This window comes from Pinus tabuliformis, chromosome X (assembly GCF_031772625.1).
Source record: "Pinus tabuliformis cultivar Carrire ecotype Pingquan chromosome X, CPIR1, whole genome shotgun sequence".
Classification (NCBI taxonomy): Eukaryota; Viridiplantae; Streptophyta; class Pinopsida; order Pinales; family Pinaceae; genus Pinus; species Pinus tabuliformis.
Genome location: NC_142308.1, coordinates 1389699274 through 1389722482, shown reverse-complemented (window position 1 = coordinate 1389722482; position 23209 = coordinate 1389699274).

The window sequence follows — 23209 nt, the reverse complement described above, 5'->3', positions numbered from 1 at the left end:
TGGGGCGTTCAAGAAAGCGTTGCTCTTGGATTTTGTTAGGAATTGGCTGAAATGTGTGAAATCTCTGGCATGGTAGGAACATGTGGGCCTGGTTGACCTTTTATATTCATTTTAAAGGTTGTAACACGATTTGAAGTTTATCCTATGTTGTACATAAAACCTAGAAAAAAATGCTCCTAATATATGTTATTGATTTATCCCTTCCCTTGGCTGCAGGTATTCAATCTTGAACTTGTTATTCCAATCTACATGGCACAACCTAACCAGGTTGAAAGCTCTGAAAATTGTACACAAAGATGTAATGAGCAAACTGAGAGGCAAGGAATTGGAGCTCCTCATAGTCATTCTACCCGACAACAATGGATCTCTATATGGTCAGTATTTTATTATTTCTTGAGGATTCAATAACTTTGATCATGTAGAAGTGTATTTTACATGAAATTTGATCATGTAAATTTATATAGTATTTGAGTATGTTATTCTAGTAATATGTTATCATTTGTATGAAACCTTGAGATTCACCTTCAGTTATTAGACTTACATTTCTTTCTCTTGAAGGGTTGAGAAGCCTAAATTTGAGAAATTAACTCAGTGACATTATTGATATTGATACCTAGGAAACAGGCAGACACCCAAAGAACTTCTTTATCACTTATGAAAGCCCCACCAAATTCAGTAGTCTAGTATCTCCCTTAGATTCTTGATGTATTCTAGGATCTAACCTCCTACTTTCTCTGAATCAAGGTTTCTAAATTATGCTCTATACCCTCCCTTATTTTCATTAATAGATGATGATGTGTTTTTTCTTGTTGAAAAAACTCCTCATCAACTAGGGATCAAATCTCTACATTGTTTTGTTGTAAATATAGAAATTCAAAAGACAACTGATTTTCTCAATTCATGGTGGAGTGATCAAATTGAGACATTAGCTCAGTTGCCCCTGGAATTTGTAGAATTTTTGTATTGTTATCCATGATCTCCGAGCAATGGAATGACATTCACAATTCAAAACTTCGTAACAAAGTTGGTTCACTCTATTCTCAATGGAAAGCACCCACGATTGGTTTTGTGCAACAAAATAACCAAAATGGCATGGATAGCTTTCTGTTTCTACACACATACTTGAATTAATTGTTGCTTCACCTTTTCTTACATGGAGGACTACATTTCAAAATCCTGTAACAACTTTATTCCAGCCAGTAGGAGTAGATGGGTATTTATTGTAACTAGTATGCTTGATGACTCATCTTGTTGATCCAAATGGATTCCTTCAATGGCAGGATTTTCAATCCTTGTGCGTTCGTCGATATTCTGGCTCCACATCCACGACCCTACTTTGATTGAATCATTGTCAATGTGATTCATAAATCTGACACATACAAAATTATCTTTATTGGGGGTGCAAACAACTAGATGCGAAGGAATTTTTTGAAAGACAAATGGTGCAGATATACGAACCTTTCCAAAAGAGATGTGATAGCGTGGTATACCTTCCGGACGATTTCATAGTGGAGAATTGGATTCATTCAACTTACCTTCATGTAGGTTTTGGGTGTAAAGGCCCTTCACTCCATGTATTCTCGTTGAAATCGTAAACAACTGCATAACTATTGGGTAGGTAGGCTTTAAAGCATACCTGATATCCCAACCCTACTCATTCAAACACCGCCAACTGAAAGTCCTGAAAGTCTTTGTACACTGATGGACGCATTCTTGCGATCTCCTCCCATGAGGAAAATAAGGAAGAGGATGAGTGCTTGTGAAATTCCCAGAGCTGAAAATATCACAGCGACTTCCCTCTTCTTTGTCTTCTACATGGGGGCAAATTGCAAGAATTCCTCCTTCAATGCGCGAAAATTTTGAGGACATTGAGAGGGTGCCATTTGATTGCTTAGGCATGGGAGATTGGTTTCTTTAAAGCCTACCGCAATAGCTATGCTCATGTTGTTTACTATATCAGCTTGGATACATGGAGTTGGCTTTGTTATTGTACGGTTATATTATCTATATATTATAGAATTATGTTTTTTATTTTTCTAGGAAGTATTGTTATACTAGAGAATTACGTTTTGTAGAATTATGATATAGTATTATGGCTTGTTGAAAATTGGCAACAAGAAATTGCTAAAAATAGAAGTGCTAAAATAAGCACTACTAAAAATAGCAGTTTGGGCATAAGTGCTGGATTGGGCAACAGGGAATGAAAAAAGGAAGTGCTAAAAATAGAAGTTCTATTTTTAGTAGTTCAAGTTGGATTCCTATTTTTAGACAGTCCGTAGTCTAAAATAGGAAGTAAAATTCGAATTTGGTCTTACAAGCAGTTTGAATATTAATTAATTAATTCTCCATGAGTTAATTAGTGAAGGAAAATCAAACTTGAAGTCTTTGTCAGAACATGCAATAATTTCTCCACTGATTGGGGAATGTGTCCTTGATTTGCTCCACTGATTGAGGAATTAAGGATGAGTTCTATATTGAGAGGATTAGTTGACTTAGTTTAACTTAGTTAAGTTCAGTTAGATTAATTTAACAAGTTGTTAAATTAATGAGATACAGTTTGTTGATGCTTGCATGCATGTGACAACTATTATTTTCAGATAACTGAGTATTATCTTATGGATAACTGATGCATGGCAGTTCAGATAGAGACCCAGTTGAGATCAGATGAGGGATAGTGTACTATCAGATGCTAGGATATTCCTAGTGAATATTCCTTACATGAGGAAGGAATCTTCTTCCGTCTATGACTGTGTAGTTGGACCTGAGGTGACAGCAGGTATGACTGGGGCCAATTCACACATGTTATGTAATTGGACCCCAATAAAAAATGTGCAAGGAAATAGGAGCTTGGAGGACTTTTGTAGCCTATATATTCAGGCCTAGGTAGTCCATGAGCTACATCATCAGAATACAGAGAGAACAGGGTAGTTTTTGAGCTGATTCTTTTTGTATGATGTTGAGGATTTCCACTTGATTGATAATATAGAGATGGGGTTTTAGGCTGGTGCTTTCCCCGGGTTATATCTTTTGTGTTATGGTTGATTACTTCTCATTCTCTGTTATATTTGTTCATGCTTGATGTTGCTCATGTTCAATTAAGCTTCTGCTAAGTTTATGGTAGATGTAGATCTAGTATTATGCTTTAGTACATTGCATTATTAGGTGATCTATAGGTGGGAATTTCTACATGGTATTAGAGAGAGGTTTTGTAGAAAAAGTTCTACATGGTATCAGAGCACATGTGATCAAGGAAGAACAATATAGAAGAAGGGAGAAGTCGAAGTTTGTGGTTTATGAATATTGAATTGAGTTCTTATCACACCTATTTCACTGATGGCATTCTATGGTTTGAGACTCAAATATGCCCTTGATGGTAGTTCGAATTATATAGCCTGGAAAGATCACATGGAGGCAGTATTAGAAGATAATGGCCTTAAGGACTTCATTGATAAAGAAGTCTAGAAGCCGATTGATGCTACTCAACTGGTGGAATGGAAGAAGTGTGTGGCTAGAGCTAGAAGAATCCTCTTGGAGGGAGTTTGAGATCACATTGTCTCGAGCCTCCATGGGAAGGAGACTCCATTTTTGATGTGGAAAACATTGAAAGATATTTATCGTAATAGCAGTGATAAGAGGAAGCTGGAATTGAAAGACAAACTTCGAAAGATCAAGTGTGAAAGTGGGGACATGATCTCTATGTATCTAAGCAAGCTCACCTCATGCAGGGATAAGCTTGCAAGTGTAGGGGTCATGACATCTGATGATGACATGGTGAATATAGCAATCCTTGGCCTTCCTAAGAGTTGGCACAGCTACCAAGACTCGATTAATGGAAGGGAGAAACTGCCAGATTGGGAACGACTATGGTCGGATTTGATGCAGGATGGGATCAGCCAGAGCACCAGAGATCGTTCTTCATCCATGGAGGATGAGGAGAATTGTGCCTTAATGAGTAAGGTGAAGAAGGGGAAGGAGAAGGTTTCTCTTTCCGAATCCAGTTCTTCCCATGGTGGGAAGAAGGTTGACAAATCAAAAGTGCGATGCTTTCGTTATAATGACATGGGCCATTTTGTTACAAATTGTCCATAGATAAAATCCAAGAAGGGATCTGGGGAAGGATCTGAAGGTGAGGCACTTGCTTCATAGTTCGAGTTGGATTTCACACTCTTTGAATGCATGGTTTCATCCATGGTGGGAAGTGGTTGGTTTCTTGACAATGGAGCTTCTTTCCACATGACCGGCAATAAGAGTTTTTTCAGTACTTTGGAGGAGAAAGATCTCTAGATACTCATAGCAATGGGTAATGATGAAAAGTATAGTGTCTCAGGTGTAGGCACGATTATTTTTTAGAGGGAGCATGGAGCTCGCCTTACCTTGACCGATGTCACGTATGTACCAGGACTGAAGACAAACATGGTATTGATCGCGATGCTGGAAGATAGAGGCGATGATGTAGTCTTCAGTATGGGGAAGGTTTTCCTTAGACACATCATCACTAGATAAGTGAAGCAGATTGGTTCATGGGTCAAGAACATGTATGCTCTTGAGGTTCAAGATGCATGCAAAACCTTGAGGAGCAAGGCAAAGGTTAGACACTTGGTGGTTGAGAAGGAGAGTACATTACCTCTCAACACGTAGTGCCAGAAGAAGTCTCAGATGATTGTGGAGGAGCCACGATTGGTGAAGCGGCTTCAGGAGGTTGTGGAGCAGCTACAACTAGAGAAGCTGAGAGGAGATCGAGTAGAGACATCTACTCATGTAGATACCTCCAGTAGGGGGAAAGTTCAAGCCAGGAGGGTAGAGGGATCACATGCAACCGTACCTCCTGGTAGGAGGTGGGTGATGTAGAGTGATCGTCCCAAGGAGGAGGGGTAAGATCCTTGACGTAGCCAACCTCTTGGATGCGACCTTGCTATGAGAGCTCTGATGTGGAGTAGCAAGAACTAACTAATTGGGTAGAGACAGATGCGGATGGAGTGGCAAAGAGAGCTACAGTGCAAGGAATCCTAGGACAACACAGAGCATGTAGGCTGCAGTAATGCGAGAGGCACAAGTGTGATGCACAGTGCAGTTTAGCACAGAGAAGGGTGTAATGGTGCGACATGCATGGAGATGTTGCAATAGCACAGAGGTCAAAGAGGGAGCACTTGTCAGCAGCAGGTAGAGCTTCAGCATCAGAGTATGTTTCTAGCCCAACAGAGAGGTCAGTTGGGAGTTTTTTTGTTCTAAGAGTTGCTGGAGCAACCACACATGGTAGATGTGTTACATGCAGAACATTCCAAAGGTACAGGATTGGGTTTGAGAGGAAGCCTTTCTTGTTGAGAGGGAGTGCTGAAAATTGGCAACAAGAAATTGCTAAAAATAGAAGTGCTAAAAATAGCACTACTAAAAATAGTAGTTTGGGCATCAGTGCTGGATTGGGAAACAAGGAATGAAAAATGGAATTGCTAAAAATAGAAGTTCTATTTTTAGCAGTTCAAGTTGGATTCCTATTTTAAGATAGTCCCTGGTCTAAAATACGAAGTAAAATTCGAATTTAGTCTTACCAGTAGTTTGAATATTAATTAATTAATTCTCCATGAGTTAATTAGTTAAGGAAAATCAAACTTGAAGTCTTTGTGAGAACATGGAATAATTTCTCCACTGGTTGGGGAATGTGTCCTTGATTTACTCCACGGATTGAGGAATTAAGGATGAGTTCTATATTGAGAGGATCAGATGACTTAGTTTAACTTAGTCAAGTTCAGTTAGATTAATTTAATAAGTTGTTAAATTAATGAGATACAAATTGTTAATGCTTTCATGCATATGACAACTGTTATTTTTAGATAACTGAGTATTCTCTCATGGATAACTGATGCATGGCAGTCCAAATAGAGACCCTGTTGAGATCAGATGAGGGACAGTGTACTATCAGATGCTAGGATATTCCTAGTGAATATTCCTTGCATAAGGAATGAGTATTCTTCCTTCTATGACTGTGTAGTTCAACCTGAGGTGAGAGCAGGTATGACTGGGGCCAATTCACACATGTTATGTAATTGCACCCCAATCAAAACTACACAAGGAAATAGGAGCTTGGAGGACTTGTGTAGCCTATATATTTATGCTTAGGTAGTCCATGTGCTACATCACCAGAGTACAGAGAGAGCATGATAGCTTTTGAGCTTATTCCTTTTGTATGTTGTTGAGGATTTCCACTTAAATGATAATACAAAGATGGGGTTTTAGGTTGTTGCTTTCCCTAGGTTATATCTTCTTTGTTATGGTTGATTACTTATCATTCTCAGTTATATTTGTTCATGCTTAATGTTTCTCATGTTCAATTAAGCTTCCGCTAAGTTTATGGTAGATGTAGATCTAATATTATGCTTTAGTACATTGAATATATCAATTGGATTTGCAGGTGAAATTTCTACATAATATCAGTGAGCTAGCTAATTTGTAGAGAAAATTCTACACGGCTATTATATTTTTGGGAGCATATTGGATAATTTAGTCGGACGCTTTGGAGATGAATATTAGGTTGGTCATTGACACTGGGAAAGTTACAATTTATCTATATTGCTCGTTTCAAGATTTGGAGTTACATGCAAACAAAATCTTAACTATTAACTATTGTGTTACAACATAGTTATATTCATTTTGGACTAATTGTTCTGTTGGATATGTTGGATTACAGTGCATTTATTTTCATTTTAACTAAATGTTCCCTTGGATTTGTTGGATTTTTTTTTTTTAATTCTGGAGCTTTTTTTTCTAATTCAATATTTCGTAGTCGATACTTCTTATAAATGCTCACAAGGCAATTTGTATATATAAAGTCACATAATAGGTATATCCAATTCAATATGGATGATTCTCTCAGTTTATATGGAGGAGAAAATGATGAAATGGAAAATCTATCTTGTTGAATACTGTGGAGAAATTTGTCTTGTTGAATACCCTCTGAACACTTGTTGAATACTGATGAATCCTAACCTATATAGCTTGATAATGGTTAATTATTCAGGAAAATAAAAACAAAAGATACTAATATAACGTATATAAATATTTTTGTAGTGCAACTTTCATAGAGAGCAGAGGTAAATGTTATCGAATGCCTAATTTGAAATCATAAGGATATTTGAATTAAACTACGTGGGTAAGGATGTAGTAAATCTATGGTGAGAGCATTGAAAATAAGCATCAATACGCATCTTTGAGTTGTGAAGCATGACAATTCATTCTCTTCACAAGTTCCTATAAATGGTCAACCTATCAAATATTAGCAAAGTGCAGAGATTATATTTTTTTTCTTTTAAACGTCTAAAACAATACATATCATGCATAAGTCTGTATTATATTTTTCATCTTTGCATATCAAACACAAAATTAGATGTATATGGTGTCAAATATTAAACACTGACCAGAACAGTAGTATAAGTCTATATTAGATTTTTCATCTCTACATAATAAACCCAACATTAGATGGATTTGTTCTCATATATTAAGCTAAGAACCAGAACACTCTGTGTGAGTATTCAAGACTGCATGTTACAACAAGGGTTGGTTGATTTGGTTTAGTTCTTTGACTAAAAACAACTCTCTTATAAAAGTGTTCTAGATTAAACTTGTGCTTTCTGATAGTTTATGTTCTTATTTCCTTTATAATCTTAGACAGACACACACACACACACACACACACACACACACACACACACACACACACACACACATATATATATATATATATATATATATATATATATATATATATATATATAATATATAATATATATAGATATAATCTAAAGTTGGTTGAGAGAGATATCTACCAAATTTGTTAAGAAATAATTCAAAGAAATAAAGTTCTTCCATTTCTTGTTCATTATGTGGTAATTATACAAAAACTACACATGCAACAAGTCCATTATGTATAAACTTTGTACTATTGAAATATTTTATTGTTTGTAATTTATTAGCTAACATTTGCATAGCATGAGATGAAAGCGAAAATGGTCAATGGAGGCACAATTAACCACTGGGATTGTATCGACTTCCCATGGGGCATTCAAGAAATTGTGTCTATTACTTTTTGTCAAGAATTGGTTGAAATGTGCAAAATTTCTGGCATGGTAGGAACATGTGGGCCTGGTTGACCTTTCATATTTGTTTTAGAGGTTGTAACACGATTTCGAGTTTATCATATGTTGTACATAAAACCTGGAAAAAATTTCTCCTAATATTTGTTATTGGTTTATGCATTCCTATAGTTGGAGGTATTCAATCTTGAACATGTTATTCCAATCTACATGGAACGACGTGACCAAGTTGAAAGCTATGAAAATTGTATATAAAGATGCAATGAACAAGCTGAGAGGCAAGGAATTGGATCTCATCATAGTCATTCTACCCAAAAAAAATGGATCTCTGTATGGTGAGTATTTTATTCTTTCTCAAGGATTCACTAAGTTTGATCATGTGGAAGTGGATTTTACATGGAATTTGATAATGTAAAATTTATGGAATATTTAAGTATGTTATTCCAGTAATATGTTTATCATTTGTATGAAACCTTTAGAGTTACCTTCAATTATTACACTTACATTTCTTTCTTTGGAAGGGTTGAGAAGCTTATATTTGAGAGAAATTAACTCAATGACATTATTGCTATTGATACCTAGGCAACATGCATACACCCAAAGAACTTCTTCTTTATCACTTATGAAAGCCCGACCAAAGTCAGTAGTCTAGTATTTCCCTTACATTCACCAAAGTGGAGATTCATAAAATGCATGGGATTAGGCTCATATTTATCTAGAAGGGGACTTATAGGCTCAAAAGATCTTAGAAGTGAAAGGGACTTGTTAGGCTTGAGCTCCAAGCATTGGATAGTTATAACATATTGTGCACTACATTATCAATATAGTTTATGAACAAAGTATAAAATATCATTTCATGTATGTCTTGCATGATCCTACCCTATATTCCATCCACTACAAGGTGGGTGTTTCATAAGATAGGTTGGATCCCTTGCTTCCAAAATTCCCATAGTAGGAAACCTAGAAATGTTTTCCATGTGATCTCAAGAATAAGGTTCGATACTTCAAAATGCTTCTAGTTTACTGTAGTTTCAAAGCATGGAATCTACACTTAGTAGACATATATAACCATGAGTTTTTTCTTATCCCTAAGCTCAATAAACTCAAAATAGAATAAAAATAAAACAAAATTGTGGAGTTACAGTTCCATTTCAAGAATATGGATTCTAAAGTAGGATAGGGAACTAGTCTAGCCTAGAGCCATCTAATCCTGGATCTGATATGCACCTTTAGGTTGCATACCTGAGTTACAATATTTGATATATCAGTTATTTGTTTGTATGAGCTCAAGATCCATTAGTTTTTATGAACTCAAGAGATGTAGCATCAAGCTTCACATGGTGCTAATTGAATATGGGTTTAGATGTGTCTAGGTTTGTGTGCATATTCAATAGTGCCCAGTGTACCATCAAAATTAAATGAATTATTCCACAAGTTCAAAGAGTTGATGTATCACCACACTCACTCAGGTTGTAGAATGCACCTTGATTCTATTTGTGCAAATAGGCTCCTCTACGATTAGATCTACATTGCATAGCATTCTGTTAATGCTGTCAGTTAGGAGCAATGTCAAGTAAACCAAAGTTGTGCAAATTTCAACACTCTCTTAAATTTTCTCATGAGTCACTCTAAGAAACTTATTATTCCTTGTTTTATTTAATTTGTTGTAGTGCTCTGACATATCAGTCTATCTGAAATTCAGTTGAGACAACCAAGATCTCGTAGCCTACTGTATTGTTCATTCCAAATGTAGTGATATCTATTCTAGACTCTAAGGAAAGCTAGTATTCAAAAGCTCAACTTAAACAGTAAGCCTTAGATTTTTTTTCAGTGGATTAGGCTTCGATCATGTGCTTGGTGATCTTGATATTAACTTCACTCATATGGGTATTTTTTATGCCATATTGAAATTCAGTTCAATTCCAAGAGCAATAGAGAATGCTCCTCAGGCCCATCCAAATTTTTTTAAATAATGCACCATGCCTTTTGAGAGGCTGCTGACTTGATCATTTGTGCCAAGCAATAACCATGGTTTTTTAGCTGTTGTTCCCTCCAGAACCCTAAGTTGTCCAGCTAAATTAGAGATTGGAAGATAGGATTTGATTGATTATTTGAAGAGCTTGAAAGGGTATTTTCAATCTCAACAAATACTCAACAGATTGTGTCAACCTGTTTCAGACTCTCACTTCATAGTGTCGACCATTGAATCCGCTCAAATGCACCCGCATTGGTGTTAGTACATCTCTTTCTTTTAGCACTAGTGGGTCTTGATTGAGGTGGAGTGATTATATGTTGGATCGATTCAAAATTTATATCACACAATACATAATCAGTTAAGGTTTAAGTTTATTTACCTTTAATCTTTGTGCACCTTTGACATTGAATTGAAATTTTTCAGACTATAAGAACATATTCTACCATTATGTATTACTTTTTAATAATATTATTTTCTTCTCTTATTAATGTCAACTCCATAGAGTGATAATCTGGAATAAAAATGGCCTTCATATTATAAAGTGGATTTAGGTCCATGTTCACATCACGAGTACTATTTTGTATGGCACACACATTGAAATATTTGTTTGATATCAATCTCAACTTCTTGCAGAAGATAATCTTATCCCAAATGCCTTATATTTTTTGTTTTTTTCTCTTTACATTCAAGTCCATGGAATGAGTATTATATATTTTTCATTTAGTTATTAAAATCATTGTAGTACATGGAAATGCTATTAAGAGGCACGCTTAAAAGCATATGGGTCTTGAGACACTGTATGAATTTTTTTGAGTTCTTTAAGTTTGTTTATGGGAATATTTAATTTGATTTACTGACAATATATTATTGATTATGGCCATATAGATGACAAGATTCATTGGCAAGGTATTTTATTAAATGATGAATTATAAAGCATGCTTGCAAAACATGATGCTATAGCCTCATGGTGTCCTTTACCGCAACAACTTGTGATTTCCAGCTCTCAAACACCATCTTCTAGTGACCCTTATGAAGAAGACGAGGTTGAAGATGATTTTGGACAATTGTCCCACAGGTAATGTGAAGATGTTTTCTATTTTAAGTTGTTAGAGATAAGTTGAAATAAATATTTCATTGTTGTCTTCAAATTACATATAGCTTTGGAAAAATAAATTAAGAACAAAATTCATTCATGTAATAGTAATTTTGAGCATTGAAATAGAGAATAAGAGAAACATTTCCCATATCTAACCAATATCATAGGCAAATCCACTCAAACACGAAAATACAATGATATCTTACTATTGGAAACCTAACTATAATAGAATTTGACTCAACTTCGAGTGCCAATTACAATAACAAGACAAAAAATAAACTTACACATGGCCATTTCAACAATCAGTTCACATGTCCATTCCCCAGATTAATCAATTTCAAAACTAAATGTATAGAATATCAAAATTCATTCAGTAAATAGAGATTTTGAGCTTTGAAACTGACAATAAGAGCAAGAGTTCTCATAGCTAATGAATCTCATAGACAAATCCAGTGAAACCGGTGAAACTAGGACCTCCTATAATCCAAAGAAGAAGTGAATCATTTTGTAGATATTTTTCTAACTTCAAAAGATAGTAGAAAATTCCACTTCTAGTAAATTCACTAACTGTCAGATACCTACATGAATATGAAGAAAGCACAATAAATTTCATGTGGTTACTCAATTGGTCATCCAATAGAATATGAGCATTGAAGAATCACATCTTTAACCACTCCAAATAAAAATATTATCCCTTCTTTACTTCATACAACAATTTTGACTCCAATAGTAATTTTTTTTAACTTCAATTATTACAAAACTTTATCAAATGTGCATAGATATTAAAATATGTTCAAACATATGTCAAACTCCAGTGTGTGTTCATATAAATGTAAATTGCTGCCTTTTTTATGTAAATTTAGATATGTGTCTTTTATATTTTTCTCTCTCTTTCTTTTTTTCATATTAACATGCATTCCGCTATTAAAAGTGGAGATTTATCAACTCTTTGGTTCTCTTCTTAATCTTCACATAAATACACATTTGACTATTTATTTATCAGATTCATATCAAACCAGAATTTGCTATGTTGGTATGATAATTTCAATATTTGAACATGGACTGTATATAAGATTAAATAGGCTAGCCTCGGTTGTATTAGCAAGACATGCATTGAATAATTAGAAAATACCTTTTGTGATTTGACCATTTTCCACCATGAAGGCACCCAAAACAAGTATACAGGGATTTAATTTTACCTAATGAAAAACAAATGGAACTTAATAACTAAAAACATTTATAGGTTAGTTGCAAAACTAATGTATCAAATATTCACACATCAGTTTCCTTGGAGCTTGAATATGTATACCTATACAATATGGTACACATGCATGGGCCAGAGCCTTGTTCACCTGGCATAGATAAGAGCTTCTTTGGTATGAAATTTGGCACTTATGCCACCTCCCAATATCATTACATTAGTTTAGAAGTTGGAGGTTCCATATATGGGCTTCCTAAACTACTGGACATGGAACTTTGCATTCCATTGTGCCCTTATCGTTGTTGTTGTTGCTATTGTGACTCTGACTATTGAGTTTTCCATTGAGAACCCATTTGTGGTGACATCCTTTCCCTTATTATTGGATGGGATCTCATATTTTGACCATGGACTAGACCAACTGGACATACATATTGTCGTTGATGTAGTCTTGTGATATTTGTCTCTCGAGATAGTATGCGAGAACTTGTGGGTGTTGGCACTAAAAAAAATCCATTTAATGGGGTGATCAATGTCCTTGATAAATTGGCCGAAGATATTTGAGTGCCTAAAACACTACTATGATTAAATAATTTATATGGCACAGATGTTTGTGATATGCTCTGCCTTTCTTTCCATTGTGTTGTATTTACATTAGTGGCATTTGAATTCATAGTAGAAGCAAGGGGTACAACAGGTTTGGGTGATACTGTACTTAATAGGCTACCCACATTAAACCCAACTTGAAATGCTACATGTCCTATTGAGATGGAAGTTGAGAAGCAGCATGATCATGTTGTTACAAAAGTCATTGCTTAGTTGAGGGGATGGTTTTATTCGAGCATCAGATCCTGTTTGACGAGGCAAAATATTTTGGTGAACAACCTATTGGGATTGCATTTATTTCCTTTGTTGTTCTGATGATGAAACTAATGGAGGGATGGAAGAATATGCTGCTTATTGTGACATGTGCACCTATTGTTGTGGTTATATAGTAGGTGGAAATGACACTGATGATTGGTGGTTTTCCATGGATAAGGAAACCTAAGACTACTGATTTACTAATGATTGGTGCAAAAATCCCTTTGGATGTTGAAAAAAGGTTGAAGTATGAGACAAGATACCTACTTCCAAGTATAATAGAATTTGACTCCATTTTGGGTGCCAATTACAATAACATGGCCAAAAATGAACTTACACATGGCCATTTCAACAAGGAGTTCACATGCCCATTTCCCAGATTACTCAATTTCAAAACTAAATGTATACAATATCAAAATTTGTTCATTAAATAGTGATTTTGAGCATTGAAACAGACAATAAGAGCAAGAGTTCTCATAGCTAACCAATCTCATAAAAAAATTTAGTGAATCTGATGCAACTAGGACCTCATGTAAGCCAAAGAAGAAGTGGATCATTTTTTGGATCTCTTTCTGACTTCAAAAAATAATAGAAAAGTTCCCTTCGAGTAACTTCACTAACTTTCTCATACCTACATGAATATGAAGAAAGCACAATGAGTTTCATGTAGTTACTCAATTGGTCATCCAATACAATATAAGCATTAAATAATCACATATTTAACCACTCTATATAAAAAAATTAACTCTTCTTTACTTCATACAAGAATTTTGACTCCAATAGTCATTTTTTTTAGCGCCAATTGTTATAGAATTTTATCAAATCTCCATAGATATTAAATTTTTTTCAAACATATGTAAAACTTTAGTGTGTTCATATCAACGTAAATCGCTCCTTTTTTGTTGTAAATAGATATCTTTGTCTTTTATCTTTTTCTCAGTCTTTATTTTTTTCATATTAACATGCATTTTTCTATTAAATGTGGAGATTTATCAACTCTTTGGTTCTCTTATTAATCTTCACATAAATATATAGCTAATTGTTTATTTATTAGATTCATATCAACCCAAAGTTTGCTATGTTGGTATGCTAATTCCAGCATTTGAACATGGACTGTATATAAGATTAAATAGGCTTTAGTGTGAACAGATATGACACTTACTCAACATATATCTCAAAACTAATATTGTCGTGGTAGCCTGGAAGTGACTCTATTCTTGCATTTGCAAGTGCTCTGGGGGAATCAGGCAAGGCAAGGCAAGTGATAATGAAGAAATACTAAGAGTGCACATATTTGTATTTCAGATATGCACTACATTTGTTTTATTTTATTTCAATAAGTAGCTCCCTTGGAAATGGTTGAGACATGGTATAAAACTTACCTTACAAGAATTTATTATTTTATTCTTAATAGGAAGAAGGATGGGTGGTTTGGTGTGCCTCCAAGAAACGATTAACTACCTAGAAAAAAGCTAGTTATAGGGACTTCTCTGCAACTTCATCTTTCTATGAAGTCGATCAGAATAGTTCATTACCCAAATTATATTCATTGGATATGAAGCTACCTTAGGAACTAGATCACCAACAATTTGGAAACCAATTTTATTGATTCTCAGGCTGCAAATAGGAGAAGGATTCAACTTCAATTGTGAAAGCCAGTAATGGAGGAGATAACTTTGTAGGACAACTTTCCATCTTTTGTAAAACCTTCATCAAAACAGGATTGCCAATCAATTGTAGATTCAAATGCATATACATGCTTACAATTCTTTGTTATCAAGGAAGCCAATTCCAATTATAGAAGGGTATTGAAATTGTGGATCTAACCATTGGATATGGATTTAATTTTCACCATTTAATGTGATTCAAGTTTTGGATTTATATGTTAGAGAGTAAACTGTCTTGTAGGATGGAGAAATCTTAAACATTTTTCTTTTGCCTCATAATATGTCGTAAAATGAAGTTCCATTGAGGATCTTGCATGTTCAAATGACATGAATGTATTTTCATCAAATATAAGTGTGTAGCCTTATGATTTTCAAGGTTGCTTTCCAAAATTGTTTTGTCATTTAGATTTAAAATGACATTGCTATTAGATTTAAAAATAATGGGATTTGTTTTTGTTCTTTGTATCCATAAAGAACAGAGATTTAAGGTAATTAAAATCACTATTTGGGAACTTTGAATGTTGAAACCACCTTAAAAGAACATTTAAAATGATTTTGTTTATTTTTTTTTTAATATTTTTTTATATTGTCTCTAGAGGGACAATAGTTGGAATTATGGATATATTGTATCTATAGAGTATATATGTTTTTAATCTGAGTTATTGTCTTTGAAAAGACAAAAATGTAATTGTCTCTAAAGAAACAAAAATGGAAGTGTCTCTACAAAGAGAAATGAAATTGTCTCTAGAGAGACAAATGAAATTGTCTCTTAAGAGACAATAATTCCTATCCCTATAGAGACAATAATAATATGTGTTCTATATTGTCTTTATAGAGACAAATTTTTAAGACATTAATTTTGAGACACTCGCTTAAAAAAAGTATTTAAGACAATGCACAAGTTTCTTTTTATCTTAATTTAAGACAATTGACTCAAAAATTGTCTTAAATATTGTCTTAAAAACCCATTACATGTAGTAGTGCTTGCTTGATTCATTGTCTTTGCTATTAGTTTGTGGCTATCTCTATCACCTTGGTTCTTCTATGAGGGCATCTGATCACCCCAAAATCACCTTTGGTCGATCACAACCATGTTCCACATGCAACCCTCTACTTTACCAATTCCTTCCCACACCCTTCACCTCTTGATTCCTCACTCTTTCCACACCCTCATCCTTATTTCCTACATCGCTACCTCTATGTCACTCTACATTCATCTACACTTCTATCAACAGGTCTCTACACCCTTTTGGTGCAAATGCTAGTTGTAACATTGCCATATTAAAATCACAAGATGCAGTGACACTTCCATCTTGCATTAATCTTCGTAGTTGGATGGGTTCTCATGGGACCAAAGGTAAAGGTTTTCTCTAGTCTTTTTCATAATAAATCTCCTGTAAGTTATATTAATCCGAATAGAATGCAAAATGGTCAATTGGAGATTGCTTATCTCTGTAGCTTTCTACGGAATGAGATGAAAGATGGTTGCAATTATATTATCTATATAATATATAAATATATAATAATATGGTTGTGGTTATTAATAATGAGAAATAGTTATCCTTTAACAAAATATATATAATAATTATTAATGTGATTGATATATGGTATATGGACCACATTGGTAAATGAGATTGTGTTAGTCCTAAATGAGATTGGAAAGAGTGGCTAGAAATAAAAAAATATAAAATAATAAATGGTATAATGATGAAAACAAAAGTAATAGATAAAAATATAAAGAGTAAATTGGAAAAATCTAAAAACTGGGATCTAGAGTTAAATGAGTAAAAAAGAAATATAAAATAAAATAAAGGTATATGTAGAAAAATTTAGCACTCACAATTTCAATTTGTATGAGAATAGTCATTTTGTTATAGAGATTGATAACATGGATTAACTTGAATAAAAACAACAAAACCAAATCAAAAAAAAATATTGTTAATAGAAATAAAATAATAATTGACAGTAAAGATATAAGAATAATAAGGGAGAAATAATAATAACCTATTGAATAATATATAGTGTAAGAATGAAGGTAAAAGTTGTAAATGAGTGAGAATTAAAAGATACAATATAAAAGAAAAATATAGAATGATTGAGTTAAAAAAATAGGTAGAAAGAATAGGAAAATACATAAAGAACAAAATGAGAAAAGGTAAAGTGTAGAATAAAAATTGATAGAAGTAAAAATAAATTATAAAAAAAACAATGATAATGGAATGTAGATGGGAATTGAAAAATAATGTTCGAGGAAATGAAAAATAAAAATAAAGAAAAAATGTATGAAAATTTTAGAATTCTGTATAAGAAGGTCGTATTAGAAAGGAAGAAATTGAAATTAAAAGGAAATAATTTTATATTCTCATTTTTTCGCTTCATTGAATGATTACAAAAATAGTGAAATTGTATATGGAAATCAAGGCTTACTCCTTGTTGTTGAATATATAACTTTATCGCTAGATGTCAATTCCGATATTAGATATTGAAATAATCATTGAAGTAAACTGGATCTAGATCTAAATAAGACAATTAATATGTTGGATCAACCTTTTAGTAATATAATATGTCTATAGTGACAATAATAAGTGACATTTATTAACTCAAACCGTGTAATATAATATGAATGAAGACAAGATCTATTAGAATAGGAAAAATCTCATTGTCTTATTCACATTATCTACCAATACGATTCTTGGTTACACAAATTATCAACATTGTAATATATGCACAAAGATAATGAGAAGGAAGAAAAATGAGGTTTGCAATCACAATCCTATCAAATCTCATTAATGTCAATTAGTCTATACCATCTAAAAATATGTCTCATGTCTCTTTGATAATAAAAAATTAGACATATCTAAAAATATAGCTTATGCCTCTTTGATAATAAAAAAATACACATAAATGTGCAAGTCAATAAATCTTTTTGATTCTAACAAAATTCAATTTTAGTGTACATGCATGGATTTCATTGTATAATTTTCATCATTTATATATCGATCTAAAACTGACATGCATACCAAATATCAACAAATTATATTTTTAACAAAAACTAAAATAGAAACAAAAATTGACATTGAAATTGAAATATACATTAAAATAGATTGATTTCATTGTATATTTTTCATTGTTTCTAAATCAATCAATTTGAGCATTTACATGTATAATAATGAAATCAATGTGTCAAATGTTGAAATGGAAATGGAAATAGAAATTGACATTAAATAAAAAAATGAAATTGACATGTGCACCAAAATCAACAATTATGTATATCTATACTGAATAGAAATAGAAATTGGCATGTACATTGAAATACTTGCATTGATTTCAATGTACATTTTTTATCATTCAACATTGTTACTTTATTTTTAATCAAATTATTCCTCATGTAATTATTGAAGTATAATTATGAGTAATACTTTTTATGTTCTCAAGAAATCAAGGAAAGTAAGTAAATTTAAAATAATCATATTCATGTTAGACATATACACGAACATTGTTTTTGTCATTTACAAATTATGTCACTATACTTTAGATCATATTCATGTTAGACATAAAAATGGACATAATTTTTATCCTTTACAAATTGTGTCACTATACTAAAAACTAAAGATAGTCTCAATTTTGTACCTCTCCATTGGGTTGAGAAGGATTTAATATTTTGCATCATTATATTTTGTTATTATTACACATCATCTTTAAATATTGCACCTACTTTTTTATTGCTTGCATTCATAATGATGTAGATTTCAAACTATTATATTCATGTCAAATATATATAATAATAATAATTATCTAAAAATTCCATGGTGACACTTGTCATTGGAACTAGTATAGACCGATCTCTTAATTTTGGATCTATCAAACACCCAAAAGGATGAAATCCCTTGAAGCTCAAAAATTTCTTTAATTTTCATACTCTAAAAAAAATAGCATCTACATAAATTCAATCCATCTCCATCTAAACACATGATAGATTGGAAACTAAAATGAATATACATTACTATATATAGCAATACAAAATATTTAAAATGATAATATCTTTTATATATATATATATATATATATATATATATATATATAAAAGAGATAGAACAACACATTTGAATTGCAATTAAAATAATGATAATTATATTAAGAATAAAAAATCTACCGTTACAAAGCTTAATTCGAATTATTAAAATAAGAGAATGATTACGAATCTTGGAGAGCCTCTCAACTTTTCATAATCACGTATAAGATCATCTTTTAATTTTCATGTGTTTAACGTTTTGAGTCCCACAAGAATTTGAAAACAAAATATAAACACAATTACAGAAACAAAATATCTAAAAACAAAACATAAACCAAATTACAAAAAAAAAAAGTACATTGTAGGCTGAAACTTACAAAACGGTTATATATATAACAAACTTTAGAACCATGTTTCAATTGGTCACAAAGCCAATAGATTTTGGAGAGACGTTTTCTTTGAATGATAGGCAAATTCTTATATTAAAAATATCAAAAATCATAAATAATATTATTGGATAGCCATTTTCCAATGTTATACCAAGACTCCGGTTCGGGGAGACATGGGTGCGGGGAGATGCACAGGGGGACGTGTGGGAGTACCCTCAAATTTTAGGGAAATTTCGGGGGTGCGGGGAGTCGTCGAGATGTATATATATATATATATATAATATATATATATATATATATATATAATTCAATTTCATATTCATTGTTCACTGTTCAATAATGAAAGCATAAAAATATTAAATAGACAATTGAAATTTGAATCATTGATCCATCCTCATCATTCATTTTGATACATACATCATTCATATGACATACTCAAGTGACAAGTCTCATTATTGAATTAATTATTATTCATACATACCATGAGATTCGAAAAACAAAAATAAAAATCAATAATAAAATATTCAAAAACATTGATCGATATCATTCATCATTCAATGGTTCATCATTCTACAATCTACATTGATTTAAAAACTAAATTCATCATCCATCATTCTAGAATCTAAATTGAAAGCAAAACATACTAGTATATTTTCAAAGTTTGAACACTAAATCTATATAACTCAAAGTTTCAAAGTTCAAACTCAAAAATAGTTGAGAGGGAAATGGAAATGACTTTGGGTTGAAATGAAATGAGCTTTAAACTTTAAGGTTTAGGCTTTTAAGTTTTAGTTATTTAGTTTTAATTTTAATTTTTTTTTAGACTTTTAAGTTTTAGTTATTTAGTTTAAAAAAAATAAAATTTAATGGTTTTGAGTTTTGAATTTTTGATTTTGAATTTTGAATTTTTAAGTCTTATTAGAAAAATTTAAAGGGGGACGCCCAGGCGCACCCTTTTTGGGGAGTCTAGACTCCCATACTGAAGGGGGACGCCCAGAAGCACCCTTTTTGGGGAGTCTTGGGGAGTCTAGACTCCCACACTGGGGAAACGCACCCCCTTGCGTCTCCCCAAGACTCCGCAAAAAGGGTGCGTGGGAAACGCACCCCCAAGAGACTCCCCATCCCGGGTGCGTGGGGTGCAAGGGGTGCGCGCACCCGACCCTGGGGGACGCGTCCCCGTGGAATACTGCCATTTTCTTTAAATGAAATTATATAGTCAGATTTTTCTATATCAAATAATAAAAAATTATAAAAGATAATTTATTATTAATTATTTTTATAATATAATATTTATTTTATTTCATAAATATAATACTAATTTTTATTTTCAAATACACTTTATTGAGATTTACAATTTAAAAAAACAAAACAGAGTAAATGAATACTTCGCCTAACATTGCAATTTCATATCTCTATTTCGTAGAAAAAAGTATACGAGATACAATTAAAGCATCTATTTAACTATGCTTATATTGTAAAGATTATAAAAATAAAGTATTGGGGGTTTTATAGTGCATTATATCAAAGATTATTTTTGGGATTCCATTGAGTTAAGTAAGGCATTCATCTAATATAAGGAATTGCGAAAATCTCCAATACTTAATTCAAAAGAGTGAAGGGAACTCTACTTAAATGGTTCACGAGGCACAATACTTGTTAAGGTTTTGCAAATAGGGTAGCAAGCTAAGTGGGCTTGATTGTGGGGAAAACTCCAGAGTTAAGCGTGCTTGAGCTAGAGGCGATCTAGGATGGGTGACCTCCCGAGAAGTCTTGGTTACCGAATGCAAGCCCTCGAAGTTATGATTGATGCTATGTGATTTATTTCACTAGTTTCAATCCCACATCTTCATGCTTGTGAGCATCACCCGATGTAATGAGTGCTAAGTGGACTATTAAAAAATCATGAGAAATTAGTCAGTTACAACTACCTCTCATGGAAATGGTCATAGATGAATGACTTACTTAACGCATTTGACCAAAACTGATATCTAATATAATTCACTACGAAAACCCCAATACTTAATTCAAAAGAGTGAAGGGAACTCTACTTGAATGGTTCACGAGGCACAATACTTGCTAAGGTTTTGCAAATGGGGTAGCAAGCGAAGTGGGCTTGATTGTGGAGAAAACTCCAGAGTTAAGCGTGCTTGAGCCAGAGGTGATTTGGGATGGGTGACCTCCCGGGAAGTCTGGAAGTGATGATTGATGCCATGTGATTTATTTCACTACGTTATGTGATTTATTTCACTAGTTTCAATCCCACTTGCTCACCTTTGTGAGTATCGTCCAATGCAATGCTAAGTGAAATGATATCTTATAAAAAACTTACTCATCTTTATGAGCATCGTCTAATGCAATGAATGCTAAATGAAATGATATCTTATAAAAATAATAAAAAAATGTTAAGTTACGGAAAATATGTAAACAAAAAATAATGTTATTGCATAAATTTTATAGTCTTTATTTCAATTTGTTAAATACGTCATTTTAAGGTCTTTTATTTTGAATGGTTAAAATGCTTTCTATAATTTTATTTTTAGTTAGAATTTTTATTTATATTATATTCAATTAATTATATTATAATAATAATAAAATAAAAATTTATAATTATATTTAACATTATTATAGATAATTTTCAAAATTCAATTTTTTTTTTTTTCAGATTATTATAGTTTATATTCCATATAATTGAGTAATCAGCTATCTGGTATGGATGCCGTTAGAGTGGAAGTCTATGCTTACGTTAGAAGGGATAGATATTATAAAAATTTATAAAAAATTTATTATAATTGTTATTTTAGATCATATTAATTATGTCGAAAGCTATTATTTTAAATTTTAATCGATAAGAAATATTATGTATGTTTGGTTTTAAATAAAATATATTAATAATGATAAAATAGATATAAATTTATAATAATAAATTCAAATTTTTAATATATATATATATAAATAATTATCAATTAATATTATATTAAATTATACAAAATTATATTAAGTTTTATAATTTAAAGTAAAAGAGAGAGTGCAAAGTTTCTTTGGTAAAGTAGTAATAATAATGATTTTAATACAATTCCATTCATATTTTTCTTTATTGTTTTTCTACGACTTATAATTAACCAATAATAATATCATATAAATTTATAATAATAAATTATAAATTTTTTTCAAGGAAAAATCATAATTTTTATTATAAATATGAAGATTACATGTTGTAGATGCTTCATAAAAAAGTATATCTCACTATTTGTAACCAAGATTTGCCTCATTCAAAGAGTTGCATATTACAATCGTATGACAATAATGATAGCAAAAAAATATGCATCAGTATCAAACACTGATCCCCATAATATCCTGATAATATCCTCCTAGTAGTTTAATAGATCATATATCATGTGTTGAATTTCACTAAATGAACTATAATAGTATTGGAAAAATTCATGTGACCTATGCTCCTATATCAACCAAGTACCATAATGTTGTACCACAACTTCTTTGGATAAAATGTCAATGATCTAATTCCTTTCCTTGAAGATATGATTGCATGTTACAAAAACAAAATGGGTTTTTAATATCATAATTTCATCCAGCAAGTTTATGAGAGTATGCACATGACAAATAGCTACTTCATTGAACCACTCTACAACTATTTTTGAATTACCAAAAATAAGTAGATGTCGACATCTTTTTTCAATAGAAAAAATTAGCAAAAGTCTAAGGGTCTTCAATTCGAAGTAATTGTTTGTTCCTCGCCCTAATCCCATCTTTAGTTTAATATAATAATCATTTTTTATAAACACTATCACACCTCCTCGCATCCATCAGCTTGTGATGTGCTTATTCGTCAAATAAGCCCATAGGCTTGATTTATCAACGGTTTTTGCAATGATATTTCTGATCTTAGAAATATTTACATTTTCAAAGATA